Source organism: Rattus norvegicus, chromosome 1 (genome assembly GCF_036323735.1).
Source record: "Rattus norvegicus strain BN/NHsdMcwi chromosome 1, GRCr8, whole genome shotgun sequence".
Lineage (NCBI taxonomy): Eukaryota > Metazoa > Chordata > Mammalia > Rodentia > Muridae > Rattus > Rattus norvegicus.
This window is the reverse complement of record NC_086019.1, coordinates 142,877,276-142,899,387: the sequence shown is the minus strand read 5'-3', so window position 1 is coordinate 142,899,387 and position 22,112 is coordinate 142,877,276. Positions and strand designations below refer to the sequence as shown.

The window sequence follows — 22,112 nt, the reverse complement described above, 5'->3', positions numbered from 1 at the left end:
AGAGGCATAAGGAACTAATAAAGACGTCTGCTCACTGCCCCAGGAACAAGAGGATCCAGCTGCCCTTCATCAAAACATTGGCTTCTTCACCCAAGCACCAGGAGAATGGGGCTTCTCTGATTAAACAAGACAAAATTTCAGCAGCGCCTTCACCATGGTGCCTCAATGTCCCCTACAAGGAGCCTGCATCCTCCATCTGACATTTTTGTTTTAGCCCAATGGGTTGAAGAGGTTAAATAACCCAGCTAAGGTCACCTAGTGAAAGTGTGGAACTTGGGGTCTCGAACTCACCCATGCCTCAGTATCTGAGAGGACAGGAGCCCCCTTCTGGATCCTGATGAGCAGAAGCGGGAGGAGGGGTGGGATAGAAAATGAAGCGGCCTGGGAAGAGTTTTCCACACAGTGCTAGGGTAGAAGCCACTTCATTATGAGGACCCCTCCATCTTTGCATATGCTAAACCAAGCAAAGGAGTCCCTTTGGATCGTCTCCTTGGCAGTTGCAGACGTCCCACCACTCCCTGCCCCGGGTGTACCTGTCTGCTCGGGAGCCAGAAAAAAAAAAAAAAAAAGAAAGAAAGAAAAAAAGAAAAAAAAAAGTCTACCATCTTTCCACGTCTTGCTAATTCTGGCATTTTTAGAAACCGAGAGGCAACTGATTTTTAATTAGCTGGAATGATGGACTGTCAGGAGCTCTGGTATTTAAAAATATCTGCGAAAACAACTATTACACATTACATGTTGCTGCACTCATTCTGCAGACGTACCAGGTTCCTGGAGTAGGTCTGCTTTCTGTGGCCCACCTGCCAGCGCAAGGTAGTGGACAAGAAACCTGGCATGGGAAAACATGAAGTCTGGAATGACACCGTCGACGCCACCTCCCAGCCCTGCCAGTGTAGGGTGGGGACCGTGCAGGAGTGTGTTAAGGGAGGGAGACTGGGTGCGGTTTTCACCTCCACACTGCCAGGAGTGAAGACATTTTGCGCCGCACCTCCAGTCCTCAGAAATAACAGTGAGTGCCTGCTCCGAGCGGGTACTGGGGGCACTGCGAAGAGACTGCACGCTAAGAACAGGTCGCTATTAATTCCTCAGTGTCCTGGGGACTGTCTTTGACTTTGAACTTGCAGCAGCCCAGACCTCTGCAGGACTCAAGCAGCGCTGAATCGAAAGTGCCCTCGGGCTAGGGAAGTCTGAGCTCTAAATTTATCTTAGGGAACCTCATTTGGCTACCAGAAATCCCAAATTCCTGGTCTTCCAGCGTACACACCGCACACAGTAGGTGCTGAGAGTCACGTATAATTCTCTGCGAGTTCCCTTCTTGGCGCCTGCGTGCTCCGGCGCCTTGGGCTCCCCCTGCTGACTCCCGCGGTAACAACCTGAGCAAACGCAGAACGCGTGCTACGTATCCTTCCTTCCTCTTCCTTCCTTCCTCCCTTCTTCCCTCTCTCCCTCCCTCCTTCTCTTCCTCCCTCTCTTCCATTCTCCCTCTATCCCCTCCTCCACCCCTTTTCTTCTTCCTCATTATTATTGCATTCTAGTAATATAATTTACAAATAATACATAACAATATATTATTGTGTTCTAATAATATAATATATAAACAATATATAGCAATATATTATTGTATTCTAGTAATATAATTAGCATCACACAAATCGGAGAGGTGCTCTATGGAAGAGTTACACTCCATTCACTGAAATTTTAATTTGAAGGGACTCTATGCTTAAAATTTGCTCTCTCACCTCGTCTCTACCTCAGACCAAGTAACTCATAAGACACTGCCAAGATCTTATTTTCACACGTTATCCTGAATGCAAAGACTAAAAAATTTAAATGCTCTGGTCTGCCCAATAAATACTGAGAACTCTAGTTTCAAGTGCCAAGGCTAACACTAATTGAGTGCACACTGTATACATGAGGCATTGTTGGGCTTTATATTGACACACTTACCCCTCACAACCCTTACATCAGGGTGGGACTGTTACCCTCCCCATTTAAAGGCTGAAGGCACCCACGCTCCCAAAAATTAGTACCCAGGTCACACAAAACTGGGGAAAGGTTTTAAACTGAGGTAATTTCCAGAGCTAAGACCCCAATCCCCACCTTATACCAAGGAACATTGTGATCAACAAACTAACGATAATTAAAAACAAGAAACTTTTGGTGAGCTGGGTGTGGTAGCACACACATTTGATCCCAGAACTCAGAAGGCTGAGGCAGGCAGATCTCTGAGTTCAAGGGCAACCTGGTCTACAGAGCGAGTTCTAGGACAGCCAGAGCTACACAGAGAAACCCTGTCTTGAAAAGCAGGAGGGGGTGGGGACTATAGGAGGGTGACTTACAAGTTTGATAGTAGCCTGGTCTACACATCAAGTTTAGGTAACCAGGGTTACATAGTATTAAATTAAATAATAAAAACACATTAGGAATAGCTTCAAAATATCCCTTATTCTCTAAATAATCTTTTATAACTTTTTCCTACAAAGAGAGATAGATGTTTTATTCAGACAGAGCTGTTGGGGTTTCGTGATCATTTGTACCACCAGCAGCTGTAGCGTGAGTAAAAACGTCACCCACATTTCCAAGAGAAGATAAGGTTTTAGCCAGGCAGCGGTGGTGCGCACCTTTAATCCCGGCATTTGGGAGGCAGAGGCAGACAGATCTCTAAGTTCAATGCCAGCCTGGTCTATAGAGCAAATTCTAGGACAGCCAGGGCTACACAAAGGAACCCTGTCTTGAAAACCTAAACAACAACGACGACGACAACAACAACGATAACAAAACAACTTGCAGATTGGGGCTGGAGAGGAAACTAGTGTTGAGGAGTGTGTACTAATACAGACGAACTGTCCAGCATTTCCCAAGTATCTGTAATTTCAGATCAAGAGGCTCTGAAGTTCTCTTCTGACTTTTGTTGGCATCTGCACTCACAAGCACATACCCACATGAACACAAGCGCATAGTTGAAAATTGAAATAAAAATAAAGCAGCGTTCAGCAGTGCCTTTAATCCCAGCACTCTGAGTTCTAGGGCAACCTGTTCTACAGAATGAGTTCTAGGACAGCCAGGCTACACAGAGAAACCCTGTTTTCAAAACCCAAACCAACCAACCAAACAAACAAACAATTGACTGATTTGAGGACTGGTCCACTTCTCTTTGATGCTCTCTGCCAAAGCAGAATCATCGACCTCATCCTTGTTCCTAGGGTCCGCAGCAGTTGCCCTCACCAAGCTCCTGAATATAGCTCTGCCCTGGGCTGAAAGTGCTGTGGTGTGGGTCCCCTGTGGGAAAGGATGCCACTGTGAGAAAGCCTGAGGGTGCCACTTTCTCCTCTCATTGGCACTTCCAAGGTACCATAACTGTGGTCTGGACACAGGACATTAAAAGGTCCCCTCCAGCCTGGTGTGGTGGCACACACTTTTTTCCCTTTTTTAACCTATGTGAGTACACTGCAGCTGTCTTCATGCACACCAGAAGAGGGAGGGCATCGGATCCCATTACAGATGTGGTTGCTGGGAATTGAACTCGGGACCTCTGGAAGAGCAGTCAGTGCTCTTAACCACTGAGCCAGCTCTCCAGCCAATGGCACACACTTTTAATCCCAGTACTCAAGAGGTAGAGGCAGGCAGATATCTGTGAGTTCAAGACCAGCCTGGTCCACAGATCGAGTTCCAGGACAGCCAGATTTCTAAGTGACATCCAGGAGAAGCAGTAAATGCCCATTTTTGTGAGGATTTCAAAAAAGGTGAAGTGCCACAGGTGCTATGGGTGGGGGGCATGCGCAATGAATTTTGAGACAAGAAGCTTTGTCTCAAAATAAAACATAACAAAAACAAAAACAAAACAAAAACAAAAAAATCCCCAAAAACCCCAAAACAAAACAAAACAAAAACAAAATAAAGAAAAAGGTTCACTGCAATGTGGAAGTCAGATATGCATTCTGTGATTTTTCTCCTGGCCCCAGCCTTCCCTGGCACCTTGTATCCTAACTGATGGTATGCATTACTCGCCACGGTACTCCAGGCCCTGTGTACAGGTCTGACACAGACTAGAAGCTGAGTTCACTGCGCATGCCCCCACCCATAGTATCCATAGCTATGATCACCCATCTTATTTTGAAATCCTCACAAAAATGGGCCTGGCTGTCTGTCACTTAGAAATCTGGATTTGCCTTTTGCCCTCTGCCAGGACAAGAAGCAGCCTCTGAGCGTCTGTGGAAAAGCTCCTGACCAGCCAGATAGCCACATGCCTGCCTTTGATTCTTAAAGCCTAGCCCCAATAGAAACTCAAAAACCAGAGATGTCTTCTTCCTAAAGCCATTGGAAATCTGAGGCCCAGAGAATCCGATCCACTGGTATTTTTTTGAGGCATTCTTAATGCATTTGTGGTCACAAGGATATGTAACAGCTTTGTGGTTCCATGACATTCCACAGTATGTTCCTGTGTTTAGTATGAACAGACAGTGCGCACAAATCCACACAGATGTGCATGTAAAACTGTGTTTGAACACAGGCTAACCATAGACCTAGGAAGGCAGTCAGAAGCGAGTCTGTATCTTTGGGAAAGAAGAATGGAGTCACTTCAGGGCACAAGAGCTGGTTAATGCCCCATTGCTGCAGAAGATCAGTTTGAGGGTATATAAGGGTGTGCACGCATGCACAAGAATATGTGTTCACAGGCAACATCCTCTCAGGATGTTGTGTGTATACACAGACAAGACACACTGCAGTGTGGTTCTATGTCTGGAGGTCAGTGGTTGTGACATGTGTGTACATTTACAACTCTTTTCCAACCTGGTTTGTGACACCACGGCCCTGTCCTGGGCATACATGTGTACATATATGCATGCCCATGTGACTGTGTACAGTCTAATCCCCAGGCCTGTGAAAGAGACTGTGTGTGATGTGTGTGTTTGTATGTTTGCATGTGAAGTTTCTAAGTGAGACTCACATAGCTGCTTTATTTACATGTACATTCTAGCTTATAACAATGTCCCCAATTCTGTGAGCATACAAGGGTCCTCTGTCATAAAGACTGAACCAAGCAGGTCCTAGGACTGGCTAAGTACCTGGGGAAGACCTTGACCAACCTTTGTCTGGAGCCCACTCCCTGTGACCTCTAAATTTCTGCTTCTGGCAGGATCTCAGCTGTCCATGGTCACAGACTACCTCCCCCCCCCCCAGACGTCCCTTTAACTCACAGTCCCTTTTCCATCCAGGGGGCTGAGAGTTGGGGGATATTCATCTCGGGGAGTTTTTGTTCCGCCTCATGAAAGGCCTCAATGGCTGGGAATACCATTCTAATTACGGGGAAGCCCAGCTTATGTGGGGGACACAAAGGGCTGTGGTCTCATAGCAGCTCTTTCCATCCGTCAAATAAGGCTGTCTAATGACGGGGCGAGAGCCGTGAATGCCTTAAACAAACTCAAAAAGGAGGGAAAATAAAGCCGCCGGGGGCTTAAAATATATTAAATTACCCTGAGTAGGACTGGCTTTGCAGGCACTGGTTGGAGAGGCTGTCCAGGCTGAGTTCTGCTATTCACGTGGGGAGGGGGGAGAGGGGTCAGCAGGTCAGGTGGGGAGGGGTTCACAGAGCTCTGGCTCATTCTCATGCTAACATGGGGACATGCTGCAGGCTTACTGAGCTGGAAAACAGAAATGAATTTGCTATAATCCTCCTCCTCCCTCTGCAGACCAGAAGCTTTGCCTAATTGCAGCCCTTGGAGCCTGCTGGGCTTTGGGACATGGCCACACCCTGGATCCAGCACCCCTTGACCCCCCCACCCTCTCTTTTCCATTCCTCCTTCTTTGGGGCTCATGGATGAGTGTGCTTCAGGGCTCATCTGAAGGAATAGGAAAAGCAGGCAGTGGGGAATTAGTGGACAGGAGAGGACCAGGTATATGTGTGCCACGCACACCGTTGGGAGAAGTAGTTACTCCCAGTCTTAGCTATCCCTTTACACATGAGCACACTACCTAGATACATATAGCTCTTTACTATTCTGCACCCCCTTACACATAGAACCCCATGAATGCACACTTTCACAGGCACAAATATATCTTCATGCAGTCTATAGACACGTGTTAACCTTTCCATGGGCAAACACAGCACACATGCGCTCTCTCTCTCTCTCTCTCTCTCTCTCTCTCTCTCACACACACACACACACACACACACACACACACACACACACACACACACACACATCTCTCCTTACCCCTTCTCTTGGAAGAGGTTTCCGTCTGTAACCCAGGCTGGCCTAGAACTCACTGTGTAGTCCAGGCTGGCCTTAAATCCACACTCCTTCCTCAGCCTCTGGAGTGTGGCATTACAGGTGTTAGCCACCAAATGAGTTACACAAGGTTCTTTACAGACATTCCTGAATAAGACACATTTCTTCCCAAGTAAGCATATGCTACCTCCCAGACATGAACACACACACACACACACACACACACGCATGCACACTTGCACATGCACACACACATGAGCTCACACACTTTCAAATGTAATGCCAGAAGCATGGACCTGGTACAATTTCAATGTTTTTTTTTTAATTTATTTATTCACTCTACCTCCTGCTCACTGCAGTGTTTAACAGCAGAGGATTTGATGCATAGATGACAGAAGGTGGCTCTTTCCCAGCCTTAGCTGAGTCAACACTGCACTGTTTGTAACTGCTACAAGATCTTGGATAAATCTGTCCCAATCTCTGGGTCGCCATTTTTTTTAAAAAATATTTATTTATTTATTTATTTTGCCACTAACAGGAATGCTCAAATTGATTGAGGGGAATACGTACCTGTAACTCCAGCACTAGGGAGGCTAAGGTAGGAGGATCAGGAGTTCAAGATATGTCTGGGCTAAGTGACACACACACACACACACACACACACACACACACACACACACACTCACGCACACAAATAGAGGAGAGATTACTTGAACTAAATGTTCTAGAAAAACTCTGCCAGCTCAAAATTAAGAGCCATCTCAGGGACTATGCCTTCTGCCCCTCCCCTGTTTCTGCACACTTAATGTGAACACACGCACACACTGCTGGCACACACACGCCTCCACAGTGTGCCTAACAATGACTCTCTTCAGTGTTCACGTGGTTATAAAAAGATCCACTGTGAAGCAGTAGCCAGCATCCTTCCTGTTGTAGGTGGGGACGCCTCCTTCTCACCCACTTTCAGGCCTGCCTCGGTAGCTTTGTTCAGGAGACTCTGCCAGTTTGGGAAACAGCGATGACAGGTGTGGCTGTGAATCATCCAGCCCCACGGTGTGGCGCCAGGGACCCAGGAAAGGCATTCAAACCTGCTGTTCTCTCCCAGGGCGCCCTCTGCCGGTGGACCTGTGATAGAGGGCTCTGGAAGAAGCCCGCTCTAAGGCACGAGAGTATGAACGGTGAAATCTATGCCGCTGGGTTTCCGCTCAGCAGTGAGAGGAGCTTGGAAACTGCAGAGCCAGCGTGGAACCAAAACCACGAAGCTAAATGGTACAGGGGCATGAAAATCGCAGCCTCTTGTCTGTAAAGGCTTCTACTAACACTCTGCCCCTCCATCCTCCACAGATCGCTAATGAAGGTTGTGTGGAGGATGTCAGCGCCAAGGCCTGGTGGGAGAGGGGTGTGAGGGTGCAGACCCAGAGTTAGCCCTGGTTGCTGATCTCTGGTGTATTTGACGCTTTAAGCAAACAAAGAAAGCAGGTGAAAAGCCCTAGAAAGTGCCAGAGCCCCTTTCTTACCCACCATGGCTGAGAAGGAGTAGGCTTAGAAGCGTGTAGAAAAGCCTGCCTAGGGCTTCTGCAACCAGGGCCAAAGGAGATCACAGCCAGTTCTCTCTGCTGGCGAGGACTGTGCTAACCGATTGTGGAGAATGAGGGCATCCCTCTGCACTATGGTGCAACAGGGGTCCTCTCTGCCTATAACCCCAGCTGCAGGAAGTGGTACGTTGGCTTCATGTAGCCAGAGCAAGAGGCCTGGCAACCTAAGGCAAATTGTCTTGAAGATGAAAACACCATACGCAGGAGTCCTGAATCCTTTCAAAGAAACAAGGGGAGTGTTTAAGGTGAAGGGAAGAGGCCAGAGGTTCCTGGTCAACCCCTTTTAGAGGTGTCATGTTGGCACTATGTGTACAATCATTCTCAGGAGCTACAGCTGCTCCCTGGGCAGCACAGGAGAGCTTCTGCTCCCTTCTTGGCCCACACAGGGGCTCCACAGGCCACAGACCAAGACAAGGGCGGTGAGAACTGGGAGGAAGAGACGGTATTGTAGAGATCTGAGGAGGGCAGCGCTTAGCTGGAGCGCAAGCTGAGGTGTCTGCTCCAGGCCTTTCTTGTGTGACCAGATTCAAAGGAGAAGGGGTTTCCCAGCAGTTGCTCCAGGCCTCTGCCCCCCCCCCCCAGCTCCCACCCCACCAGGTAGACTAATCAGATCTGAAGCTACCCGTGCTCTGCTCCCACTAGACTAGGCCCCACCCCTGGTCTTTAGGAGGAATGAGGCTGGTTCCTTGAAGGGCAGCAAGGGTGTGCACAAGAGTTTGACTAGAAATGGGGGAAATTTGAACACAGAAGGGAGAAAGTATGGGCTTAAAACTCTTCTCGTTCCTGCTATGATCTGAGCCTATCCACTGCCCTAGAAGGGAGAGCATTTTGTTCCTGCAGCAAGCGGTCTCCTCAAAACCATGGATTTGTAAAGAACATGCACTCTCACCAATAAGGCACTTCAACATTAACCCATGAAGTCTGCCAACTGGAATTTCAGAGTCTTCTCCAAATCAGCAAGGGATCCCTGTGGAGTTCTCAGTTCTTGCTTCCCTGGGGCGGACACCTGAGGTTTTGTTTTTTTGTTTTTTTGTTTTTTTTTTTGTTTTTTGTTTTGTGTGTGTGTGTGTGTGTGGTTTTTTTTTTTTTTTTTTTTTTTGCCATCCCCATCTTTAAACCTATCTCCTAAAGCCATTTATCCCTCACTCCAATGCCCTGCCCTGCAGCTACCACCTGCAACTCACAAAGAGAAACAAGATCGTGCTGTTTGGTAGAATATTACTTAAATAAGCAGCTGAGTTTGACCTTGTTTCTTCAGTGTTTATTTGCCAGGACTGGATAGGACCTGGAAAGTCTGGTCTCTGAACCCAGATTCTTTGGTTAATCTGATGGAGCCTCCAGCAGTCCCCCTTCCCCAACCTGGCTTAAGCAAGAGCTCTGCCTGCAGCTCCCCCTAAATTTGTCGGCTCACATCTGACCTAACCACAGAGCCCTCAGAGTCCTTCCTAAGTTGGCAGGGATATGGAGAATGGGTGTGCAAAGGCCAACCATGGTCGGTGTAAGGAGAATATTTTAGGACACACACACACACACACACACACACACACACACACACACACACACATTTGCGCCCATGTCTTGTATATCTGAACATCCGAACGTTCAGACCCTATAATCCTGCGTGGCCACCTTCATGGGCCATGCAAGAGCTGAGCGGCAGAGCTGGGCTTGGTGAAGGACTTTGGACTGATGTTTGTAAACACAGATCGAAATCGGGAGAGAGCCAAGTGAAGACAAAGCCACTTTCCTCCGCTCATTTAGAGAAATCTCCACTTAGCAAACACTTTCATTTTCAGGGCTGCTCGTGGCTATCCGAAGGTCTAGAAAAATCACTGCCTCGGTCGAAATGTATCCTGGAAAGAGTCCCGGGGACAGGCGCACAGAAAGCACAGATGTCCGGAAGAATGTATGGGTGGAAAAGAAACGCGCCCCCAGGACGCCAACGCGCTACTTGGGGGTTACTATACAGCTTTCCTGTGATCTTTAAAAAAAAATGGATAGCAGCTCGCCTAAGTTTTTATACCCTCTGGGAGGCAAGCACGAGGGTATAGGCAGAGCAGGCTACCCCTTCCAACCTCTGTGCGTTCTGAACCCTTAGCTGCGACGCAAGCTTAGTTCATTCGGTGCAGCCGGGTTCCTGGAAGTGCCACCCTACCCCACCCTCCGCAACTGGCCCGGGTATTTGCAAAATGTGTTATCTGGATCCTTATATTCTCCAAGACTCAAGAGCCAGACCAAACTATAAGGCCGGAGCGGAGAAAATGGGGGATATGGCACTACATCAAGGTACCAAAATTGGTAGGAGAAACGGACATCTCAGACCTCGGTTTCCAGTATTTTGCTCAGTGTCTGAGGAACGCACTGGCAGGTTTATGCAAGTTCAACTTGTAAAAGCCCCTGTGGCAGAAATGGAATGAGGTTTCCCAAAGGCCTTGCATTCTCGGTGCTGACTTTTCCTATCAATGGGAGAGACGCAGGCTATTGACCCAGCGGCCTCCTCCTCTCGGCCTATTGTCGCGGCTCAATCACGCACTTACCGGAAGAAAAGCGAGTTTATCTTAGCTTGGAGGAGCTTCGTGGGGGTGGTGTGTGTGTGTGTGTGTGTGTGTGTGTGTGTGTGTGTGTGTGTGTGAAGGGTGGGGAAAATTCTGCAACCAGGACTGTGCAGATGGGTTGAGGATAGACACTTTCAGAAAAGGACCAATTTCCCTTTCACAATGAGCGCTAAGTACCTGACAAATGGGGCTGGTGTTTATTCATGAGCAGGTACTTTGGAGATGGCGATTAGAACAGCCGCCCTCGCTGCCTAGCCAAGGTACTTAAAGCCGGGCAGGTGCAGCTCGGCGCGCGGTCCCAGCGCACAAAGCCCGTGGCCGCCGCGGCGCGGAGAGGGGGCGGGATGCGGGGCGCGCGGGCCCGGAGGGCGCGCCGAACGCAGGCACCTTAGCCCTTTGTTCCTCTTCTGGGGCCAAGGCCACTTCACAGAGGGGCGCCCCGGGAAAACCTCCCCTCTAATTACCAGGAATTTCCCTCTAACCCTCCTCTGGGAGCCCAGCCGAGCAGCTCTTGGGCTGGAGGCCGCAGAGGCTCGTGGGATCTGGCCTTGCGTTTACATTAATGTCTCCCGGGAGTTAACTATTGGCTAACCAGCTAACTAACTGGACAACTAGGACGGGACGTGGAACCCAGGCCTGGGAACCGCGCTGGCACCCGCCGCTGAGGCGCCACCTCTGGCGGTGCGGACAACCTCGGGCTTTCAGGTTTTGTTTCAACTCCAAAGGGAGAAAATTGGGGTCTGTCTCATTCTCCAGTTTACTGGCGCCAAGGTCGTGGGACAAACCCGATCTTGCCCTCACCGCGGCGGCTACGGAATCCCTAAGAACCACCGGCTTTAGTGACATCCTCGTCTCGGTAGTGAGAGCTTGGCGGGCACCAGCCCGGGCACAGAGTGCGGCCTCCTCCGTGCTTTAGACGAGGACAGCTCCAGATCTAGGCCTGGCACTGTGTGGGGCAAACCCTAAGCTGCTGAAGTGCTGAATGTCAGTAATGTCCCGAGGTCGGAAACACCAGTGGTGTGCGTCCTCCTGGGGCCTGTCTGGACTGCTCTCTGTTGCTGTTTTAAATCGTTTCGAAAAGCTCACTAAGATAACTTATCTCCAGTCCACAGAATCAGACAGAAGAAATATGTCTCAAACACTCTGGGTTCCTCTTGGGGAGAAAATTCTTTGTGGATGATAGAAAACAAGAGACAGGGGGAAACGTTATCACCCACCACTAGGCGACTTTTTACATTTCCCACTGCTAACAACCCTCCCAGCTCTCCCTTGTTAGTCACATCGTGCTTATTGACATCCATGAGAGACTTTTCTAGAACCTCAAGGTTAGAATAAATTACAGAGATACGGTAAGACTGATTCTCAGGCAAATCCGATACCCGAGATATTCTGATTTTTCAGTCCGATGGACAGTGACGAACCAGAGGCACCGAGAGGAACACTGCGAAGGAAGACTGAGTGCCCAAGACCCTAACTGCACAGGCACCAGTCAGTCTTCTGCTGGGTAGGACAGAGAAGTGAGCCTGCCGCCACAGCAGCCAGGGCTAAGAAAGAAATGCTTCCCCTCGCGGCTCCTGCCAGGGACTGAGTTAGAGTTCCAAGGTGAGAGTAATTTGGATACCTCCTGAGCCAAAGAGACACTTAGGATGAAGGAAACCAGTACTGCCAGGCAAGACACCAGAGGTCGAGGTGCAGCGCTCAGTTCCCCGCCGGACCCTTTAAGAAGGGCTTTCTGGCCCGATGGTTGGGTAAATGTTTGAGGTCGAGGAGCCCAAGACGTCGTCGCTGAAGTTCTTAAGCTAAAAGAACAGGTATCCTGCACCACTGAGGGCAGGGGGCAAATCAAGACCTATAGACCCACAGATGCACAAGGCCTCCCAGGTCCCAAAGTAGCTACCGGTCCTTGCTAGGGCAGGAGCAAATACAGGTAGGGAATGAAAGATAGATTGAAATGGAGAGAGGTGAACTATAGATGCATGCCATGAGGTTTATATTATTCTGCTTTCAATGCCTCTCCCCCAACCCCCAGACAGGGTGTCTCTGTGTAGCCCTGGCTGTCCTGGAATTCACTCTAAAGACCAGGCTGACCTAGAACTCAACAGCCTACCTCTGCCTCCCCAGTGCTGAGATTAAAAGCTTGTACCACCACCTGCCTTCTTCCAAGACTTTTAAGGCATGTCTAATTGATATCTATGTGCTCAGGAGGAGGGCACATACCTACGTAGGTACCAATACCTATGAGTGATTTCCTTCCCATTAAGATTGTAAACAAATCATGGCCATATAATACAATAATGATATATAATATAATCTGTGATAAGGCATAATATTTTTAGAGAAGGAGGGATGTCTGGATGCGCACATTTCCCCTACCAGTTGACTGGCCAGACCCTTACTCTAAGTTTATTTTTCTAGGAGAGTTTTGGGCTAATTCATTTTTGGGCAGATACATTTATGACCTTGGTGAGCATCCTTGACTTCTGGCAAAGCCTCACTAAACAGGGCAGAGCTGAGAGCATCTTCATCAGTCTAGTGAGTTAGGTGAGCTTTGTGACTTGCCAGATAGAAGCAGGAGACACCCCCACCCCACCCCCAAAGACTCTTTAGATCAGACCTAGTGCTCTTAACCTCGACCCCAGACTCACCAAAGGCAGAAATCTTTCACCCGAGAAGAGTGGGGTCTGGATTTGGGGGTGGCTGGAGTGGAATACAATGCTTCATCCTTACTCTGACTAGACCACCCATACTGCATGTTTTCATTAGTTGGTGATAGAGCCTCTATGTCCATCAGAGGAATCCAGAAAGTTCAAATTAAGCCTGGCACCTTGTACAACAACCATTGGGAAGTCAGTAACTGCAAAACGGCCCGGCCCCCAAACTAACTCCTTACTGCAGCAAATTCCCAGAGTTGGGGTTGGGTGAGGTAGATCTCAGGTGGATCAGGTATTCCTGCTCCCTCCTCCTCAGTCCTGTAACTTCCCTTAACCTCTTCCAACCTCTTTCGGAGTGTGTGAGGCAAAGGCTAAGGGTTCTCTACTCTAGAACTCAAATTTTCGCAATTGTGGAGTTGATGAGGAGTAAGCGAGTTTCCCCCCAGTCCCCACCTTCCTTTGGTGGAGCACCTACACAGATAACCTCTCCCTCCTCTCCTTCGTGCCCCCCAACCCTGTCTCTACACCCACCAGGCTCCCCCGGAGGAGCCTTCACCTTCCTTAAAACGTGAAAAGGAAACTCAGAATGGTTAGAAATTGAGGCTTCCCAAGCCTGGGAGCCATCCTCCTAGTACTTGTGACTTCAAATTCAGGTAGTTCTTGACACTCTCCCCCTCATTCCAAAGAGGATGGAGCCTCCCCCTCCTCCTCCTCCTCCTCTTCTCCCCCTCTTCCTCCTCCTCCTCCTCTTCCTCTTCCTCCTCCTTCTAATTCTTCTTCCTCTTCCTTTTCTTCTAATTCTTTTTTTGTTCTATTGGCACCAGGGTGCCCAGTAGTGTGGGCAGCTGAACCTGGAACAGTCTTTAGTCAAGGAAGTAGCTTTCCCCTCAGAGACCTTGGCATTCAGTTCCAATCGGCCTGGCAGTGAATGAACCCTGCCCAAGACCATGACTGAGTGCAGGTGCCTAGTCTGACAATGACTTTAGGCAAGTCCATCCCTAGACTCGGTTTCCTCATCGGCCAAGAGACAGAAAATTATAAAAGAAGGTTCCTGGCATCTCTAGGGCTTCAAAGAAGTAGGAGGGGATACTAGTGTGTAACCCCAGCATCTGGGAAGCTTAGGCAGGAGGACTGCTACAAGTTGAAAAATAGCCTGGATTACAGAGTGAGACTACCTCAAACCAAACAAAAGCTGAAAACCCTGGACAGATAAAGTGACTGGAAGGAAACCCCTGGTGCTCTAAGGATCTTTCTTCTAGGGGGTAGGTTTCAGTTGGGGGAAAAGCCTCTGCTTCTCTAAGAAACCTCATCCCTAGATAAGAGGCTAGGCCATGCATTGGGCATGTAAGCCCTGGGACCAGGCTACCTGGGATTGATATTTGACCCAGAGGTGCTAGTTACCACTGTGTGACTTTGGGCCACTTTATTTCATCTTGGTGCCTCAACGTTCTCCTTGTTAATACATATTAATGACGGGATGATATCATGATCACAGACAAGCTAATACATGTGGCCCAGGTTAGCTAATAATGTAATCACCTCTGAGTAGAGTTCCTCCCTTTCCAGTCCTTTTGGTTTCTATAAAATATCACTATTTCTAACCTTGCCCTGCCTCCACGATTGATTTTAGTCTTCCCTGGAATCCTTCAGGAAAGGGAAGGACCAAACACCCGAGTCAAGTCAGATGGATCCCTGCCTCAGTTCACTGTCTTGTTTGTTGTGGTTCATACCGGGGATGGACCCTGGGACCTCACACAGGCACCTCTACTATCAAGTTATTTTCCCGGTGGGCTATACTTACTGACTGAGTCCAGTCACTCTCTCTCTCTCTGGAATAACCAGTACAGGCAGAGATGGCTGTTGTCCTTGGCTTGTAAGGATGAGTGAAGGAGGGATCCGGCTGAACTATCTCACTATAGGTCTACTCAGAGACAGTCACAGGTCTACTGTGCCTCCATGGCTATTGCTGTGTTCTCGCTCCTGTGGTACACACACACACACACACACACACACACACACACACACACACCACTACCTAAGGGTGAGAATGTTCCTGTTTTGTTTTCTGCTCTAGCCCCAATGTCTATAACACTGACTGGGGCAGAATAAACCCTATATAAATAATTTAAAAAAGCAACTGTGGGAGGGATATCCAGCTCGGTGACAAGATCTGTTTTGGTAGCAGGATCTAGTCTTCTATCCAGAGGTGATGGCTAACCAACCTTATGACTAAGAAAGAAAAAAAGAACATGGTTCGGATCTACCTTCGTGAGAGTTTTCTACCTTGGGTCTGTAAGTCTCTCAGTTATCCAAAGGGACTTTCTTCCAGGGCCACCCCTCCCAACCTGCGTAGGGGTAGAGCTCTCTAAGAGTTTATATTGAAGACCTCGAGGATCAGTGAATCTTCTTTGGCTCTGCAAGATGGACTGTGATTTCCTACACCCAACTCTAGTCTCCTTAAGCACTTAGAGCCCAACCAGGAGCATCGTGTGTGTGTGTGTGTGTGTGTGTGTGTGTGTGTGTGTGTGGTGTGTGTGTGGTGTGTGTGTGGTGTGTGTGTGTGGTGTGTGTGTGTGGTGTGGTGTGTGTGTGTGTGTGGTGGTGTGTGTGTGTGCGTGTGATGTGGTGTGGAGTGTGTGTGTGCGTGCGTGTGTGTGTGATGTAATGTGTGTGTGTGCGTGCGTGTGTGTGTGATGTAATGTGTGGTGTGTGGTGTGTGTGTGTGTGTGGTGTGTGTGTGTGGTGTGGTGTGGTGTGTGTGTGTGTGGAGTGTGTGTGTGTGATGTGGTGTGTGTGTGTGTGTGGTGTGGTGTGTGTGTGTGTGATGTGGTGGGGTGTGTGTGTGTGTAGTGTGTGTGTGATGTGGTGTGTGTGTGGTGTGTGTGTGTGGTGTGGTGTGTGTGTGTGTGTGGTGTGTGTGTGTGTGGTGTGGTGTGTGTGTGTGTGTGATGTGATGTGATGTGATGTGGTGTGTGTGGTGTGGTGTGGTGTGTGTGTGGGGTATGGTGTGTGATGTGATGTGATGTGGTGTGGTGTGTGTGTGTGTGGTGTGTGTGTGTGTGGTGTGTGTGTGTGGTGTGGTGTGGAGTGTGTGTGTGTGATGTGGTGTGTGTGTGTGATGTGATGTGGTGTGGAGTGTGTGTGTGTGATGTGATGTGGTGTGTGTGGTGTGGTGTGGTGTGGTGTGTGTGTGTGTGGTGTGGTGTGTTAAAGTGGGAGGGAAATGACAGTAGTGGTTACTGAGGGTGATTGTTCCGAACCCCAACCCCTTCTGTCACTCGTGTGCTCACTCATCAAGTCTCAGGTACTCAGTCAAACAGCCTCAGCCTCACCGCAAGCCCATTTTACAGGTGAAGAAACCAAAATGTGATCAGAGTGAGAGTGACAGGCCTGTAACGCAGAGAGAAGGAGCCGTGTCTCCAGGAGCAGGCTGCAGGAATGCCTCAGAGTCCTGGCAGCAGGGCCACAAGCCTAAGCCACCTGCACCTCTTCCTAGTTGAGAGGCAAATGGTAACTCCTCCATTTCCTCTTTAAGGGGAATGAGAACAGGAGCCGGGCCCTTTAATTGGGTGAACTTCAGGATTGAATACATAGAGGATACGTAGAGATAATGGGTGTAACATAGGTTCAGTACACACAGATCGCTGCACCCCTGCTGCAGAGCAGTGTCTGTGCCAGTCTTTGCAAACCATGGCTGTCTAGTGGGCCCTTATTTACCCACTTATGAACTGAGGGGTGTTGGGGGGAAAACAGAGGTTCATCTAAGATGTCACATCCCGCCAGGGAGAATCAGGTGGGTGAGAGCTCTGACCCAAAGTTCCCCCTGAGGAAGATCAAGAGTCTACACCTGACTCTGTTGGTTTTATTTATTTTTTAGCTAGAGAATGATCCAGTGGTTAAAAGCACTGTCTGCTTTTTCAAAAGATCCAGGTTTGATTCCTACATCCACATGGCAGCCCACTTTAGTCTGTACAGCTCCACTTCCCAGAGATCCGATGCCCTCTTCTGGCTTGGGAGGGCATCAGGCACTCACACGTGATGCACAGATGTACCAGCAGGCAAAACACCTATATTCATAGAATAAATAAATAAAGCCATTTTGGTTCCCCTTTTAAAGAATATAAGTTTCTTCCCAGACCCCTCACCATCAGAGTGTTGGTGAAAAACTGGGCATTAAACATGCCTTTAATACCAGCGCTTGGGGTGGTGGGGAGGGGAGGGAGCAAATACTTGGGAAGAGGCAGGTAGATTTCTGCGAGTTCAAAGTTAGCTTGATTTACATTGGACAGCTAAGGCTACATAGAGAGACCTTGTCTCAAAATTATACATGTGTACACACACACACACACACACACACACACACACACACACACACACACACGAGTGTTGGTGGCAGATCTTCTGGGGCTGAAAGAGACTCGGTAGGTCAATGTGCACCTTCAGTCAGCTTCTCCGCGGTACACTGGTACACTAAGGTTTTGTCAGAGGATCCCATGCACCTAGCCCTTCCAGGCCACACCATGCTGGGCCAGATGGAGAGTGTGGAATTGTATGGTGTTTAGGGGGGCTCCCTTTTGTTACCGCTTCCACAAAATATTTTAAAGCAATGTTTCATTGACTGTTTTCATTTTCTTTTAATAGATCACCTGAAAGAGCTTTTCCACCCTTTTCTCATGGCCCCTGCTTGTGACTGAGACTCCAGTGTTAGGAAGGATGAAGTCCCTGAGCTTTCTTACATTGAAGTGAATATTAAAAGCAAAACAAATGCAAACCTCAACGCTTCTGAAACCGGTGCTCTATCTTTTTTTTTTAAATCCACACATCGCATCCATAAATCATTTCACCGACTGAAAAATATTGACAGTGCAGCTGAAGATGTTAGGAGAGGGAGAAGGTGGTGGAAGTTCGAGCAAGCATCCTGGACAAGGAGGAACTTGCCAAAGTTTGACCAAGAGGAGCGTGCTCTTGTGGAAAGGCAATGTTCCAGAAATGAGAAAACAGGGAGGAGAACCCCCAACTGAGGGAAAGGAACACAGTGGGAACAGCATTGCGGGTGCAGTGGGGAACACACGCTTCCGATTTCCGATTTCCAATTTACTGTGAATTTAGAAACCAGGAATCACAAGTGTTGGGACTGTATGTAAAGCAGTGTCACAGAAACGGTGTCAAATCCAGCAGGGGACAGTGGAAGGCAGCTCTGACGCTGCCCTCTGTGTCTTTTAGTTAAGAGAGAGCAGGGTAGAAAGACTGGCACCTAACCTCGGAATCAGGCATGCAGGAACTGAAGGTCTTAATAGGCTAAATAAAGATCACAGCAAACCCACTAGGTTTCAGCCAACCTCATCCCACACCAGCCATCGACATTTGGCGAAAAACTTTCATTTAGGCTCTGCGGAGAGGAAAGCCAGGTAGTACAGTGAGCACTGCCAGTTCCTCTCATAGCTAAGCACACTATAGTTCTCTTACCCGCAAGGGCACTCTGACTCAGAGGAGCTCCGGTACCCTCCCTCTAGGCTAAAATCTGAACTACGGAAAGGGTGCACTGAAACCAGAGAGACGCCAAGAGATTGTTGCAGGAAAGAGGTTGAAGCAGCCGCCTTGGGGAAAGGCCAACGTTCTGCCCCAGTCTTCGCAGGGCGCCCCGACCCACTGCACCCATCCCCTGAAGTCTGACACCCTCAAAGGTCTGGAGCGGCAGCGCGCCCCCCTGAGGCCCATCGGGGAGGTTTTGCAGCATTCAGTGGTTCGTGCTGCGAGTCCAGGTCACGCAGGCCCGGCGTGGGGCGGGGCACATGGGGGTGCAGACGAACCCCGCCAAAGGTCCTTACCTCCGCGCGGGCATCCGTCCGACCAAGCGCAGTTTGCTGCTGGGACTGCGGGGCCAGAGAGGCTCCCACGGACTCGGACAGGCCCCCCCTCCCCCGCCCCAAGCCCCCAGACCTTTCGGTGGCCCTGAGGAGGGTCGCCGGGACCCAGGCACAGGCGCCGCGAGGGCGGGAGGAGGAGGCTCCTGCGGGGCGCGGCGGGGCGGGGCGGGGGTATTTGCCGAGCCCCGCCCGGGAGGGGGACGTGAGAGCGCTTATCCCGGAGAACAAAGGCAGCTGGGGATGGCTCCCCCCACCCCCTTCCTCCTGGGGCCAGCCCCTGAACTTGAACTTGTACTTGACACTTTGTCCGGAAGGTGGCGAGGAAGCCTGTCTGAGCCGGGACAGGACTGGCCCGCCACCTTCGCTCCCGCGGACCCAAAGAGCCTGTAATCCGCTGAGGCCCTTAGGGAGTCGGGATCTCCAAGGCTCCGACTCGCCCCAAACTGCCAGGTGCTCTCGGGCTCTGGGATTCCGGGGTCTCTTGAATCTGGGGGGTGCGGAGGCCCTGGGTGTTTGGGTTCCGAGCCACAGGCGGAGCCCTGCGTCCCGCCGCGCCCCTCCTCCCGATCCCGCGCCCAGCCCGCCGCCGAGCTGCGCGGGGCAGGCTGGATTCTCTGCACGTCGCGTCGGCAGCCACTATTCAGCCGCTAATTGAACGTTAATGGCAGGTGCGGATGAGGTCACCGGAGCTGGCTTTTCTCACACATTTTTCATGCAAATTCGCGAAACTCTAAACAAATTTGAATAAAAAGCTCTTTGTGCCGCCCGCCTCCTAGTCCTCTCCTCCCAGCCCAGGATCTTGGCTCCTCCCGGTGCCCTGGGGCTCCAGCCCCGCCGCAGTATCCCAGTGCCCCGGGGAGTGTGGCTTGGTAGTAGATGGTTATGGCTCTGATTACCCTTGTGGTTCAGGCTCCTGTGGACCGGAGAGAGAATTTTTTCATTTGGAATCTTGGGAACAAATCAGGATGGCCAGCCACCATGCTTTTAGGGAGGCAGTGGGTAAGCGCCTGACATCTGGACAGACAGACATTCCACTGCTGACATCTCACACTTCGGCGGTGCACGCCCACACACACACACACACACACACACACACACACACACACACACACACACACTGGCCACTTTGAACAGCTTCTTGGTCCTTACCCTCTCCATAGCTGAGATGGGAATAAAGGATGGATGGTGCCAGCTATACACACCAACAGCTGGAGATTAAATGTGATTTGGGAACGCGCAAGCACTTAGAGCTGTGCTGGGAACCAGGAAGTGTTAATTATTGTCTGGGGGTCCAAGGGCCTGTGAGAATGAAAACTGATGAAAGCAGGATTGTGATTTTGTGCATACATGAAAAAACTTGTCAAAGGCTTTTGGAGCATCCTGACCCCCATCCCCAACGCCCACCCCCGGCTTCCCATTCTGATTATAGAGATCTGGAGCTCAGGGCCACCGCTTTCCAACTGTGTGGCTTTGCCTATTTCTAAGCCTCTCTGAGCCTCAGTCTCCTAGTGTGGAAGATGTGACTGATGTCTTATGGGGGATCACAGTGAAAACCGAGACAGCATTACTGGAGGCTTAGGAGCAGACTGGGACCCAGTCCTAGGTCAGAACCTCCTACAGCCTGCTTAAGAGAGCAGAACATCTATACTCTCCAGGTTCAAAGCAAGATAGGCTTCCGGCTGCCTGGTGACCCTAGCCCGCATCAGAGAGGACTTTCTCAGACTCTTTGATGCTTCTTACTCCATCCTTCCCATCACACCAGCAACTAATGGCTGCTAGTGGCTGAATCTGGCTTTCCTTGCTCTTGTCTCTCTAGAGGGAGAGAAAAATGATTAGAGACAGTTTTTTTTTCCCGAACTTTTATTAGTTGTGAGCTGGGGTAAAAGAGGCAGAGGTTTCCCAGGGTCAGAAGAGTCCTTTCTCTCGAATTTGTCTTAATCATCCCCCAGCGTTGTCCTGAAATAAGCCAGAGGAAGAGTTCCAACGATTTCTAAGTCTGGCTGTCCCTTTTTGCTCTTCCAGGCCTGATCCTCAGCCTTGGGTTGCTGCAGCCCTCAGCAGGGCGACCTCTGTGAAGCATGGAGCTAGGCCCTAGAGCACCCTTGACCTTCCCATAGGTTTGCAGGTCAAGGACCTGAAGGAAGAGACAGCATCTGCAGAATGCAGATGGCCAGACTTCCAGAAGCAAACAGCGTAGTGCTAAGTAAAAATGCTAACTGAAGGCCCGGAGTCTGTACATGGCTTTGAATTTCTTCTCCAGCTCTCAAGGCCCAGGCTGCAAAGCTTAGTGTAGCCCAGAGATGGAATTCGGTGGAATTAAGGAGGGTCCCAGGCAAGGTATTGAGGGAACCTTGCAGGCAGAATTTAATGTCTCTATGTATGGGACCGGCAGGAGGGGTTGGGGTTAGGAGACCTCGTTTAAGTGGCCCAACCAAACAGGATACATTTGGGGCTAGGAATCCAGACTGCAACCAATGAGATAGGTGTTAAATCTCAGTTCTGGAACTTTTTAGCTGTGACTTGAGACATGTAGCAACATTTCCGAACTTCGGTGTCATTTGTAAAATGATCTTACCAGTGGTTCCCATCATATAAAACTAAGACTCACTGCACCAAAGCAGGAGACCTGGCAACAGCCCCACCCCTAGTTGCTTTCCTCCTGACTTCCAAAGCTGCCATCAAGTCCAGGGGCCTCCATGGATCTCCCAGCTTCCTCTGGTCAACTCTACTGTTGATCTTTCCTTGCCTGCTCCCAGGCCTCAGGACCCAACTCAGAGCTCCACAGGATGCTGTGCCTGGACTTATGTTGGTTCCAAGACTCAATGCCAGCTCCATGCTGCCCTTTCCGGATGCCCCGTAGCGATTTACTCCTGTGGGAGCAAAGCCAGGCTTTTGATTCGCACTGGGAGCAGTAAAGTCCAGTGTATCTCTCTGCTGTGTGTATGCAGATAGAGCCTTTCAGAGCCAATCCACTACTCCTGAGGCCATCCTGTCCCCAGCAGGACACCTCCATTGGGCTAAAGCAGGAGTGCCCACTCATAATCAACACAGCCCACAAGCCCCACTCATCCAAACAGGTCCTCCCAAAGGGAAACCAGAGCCCACACTTGCCTTACCCACTCTAGGATACTGACTCTGCCTCACTTGCCAAGCCGCTTGGAGAAACCTACTGATTTCCCCAGTCAGTCTCCTGTGTAGGTTAGACTGAAATAAC

General features: G+C 49.8%; 1 long non-coding RNA gene across 2 annotated transcripts in view; it reads right to left on the bottom strand.

Annotated features, from left to right (window-relative positions):
* LOC120099866 (uncharacterized) overlaps positions 1 to 20,259 on the bottom strand; it is a 28,124-nt gene extending 7,865 nt beyond the window's left edge. For both annotated transcript variants that reach the window (XR_005499264.2, XR_010063078.1), the window contains exon 1: positions 18,860 to 20,259. This is a non-coding gene — a long non-coding RNA (uncharacterized LOC120099866). The remainder of the gene's footprint in view (positions 1 to 18,859) is intronic.
* Between the last annotated feature and the right edge of the window lie 1,853 nt (positions 20,260 to 22,112).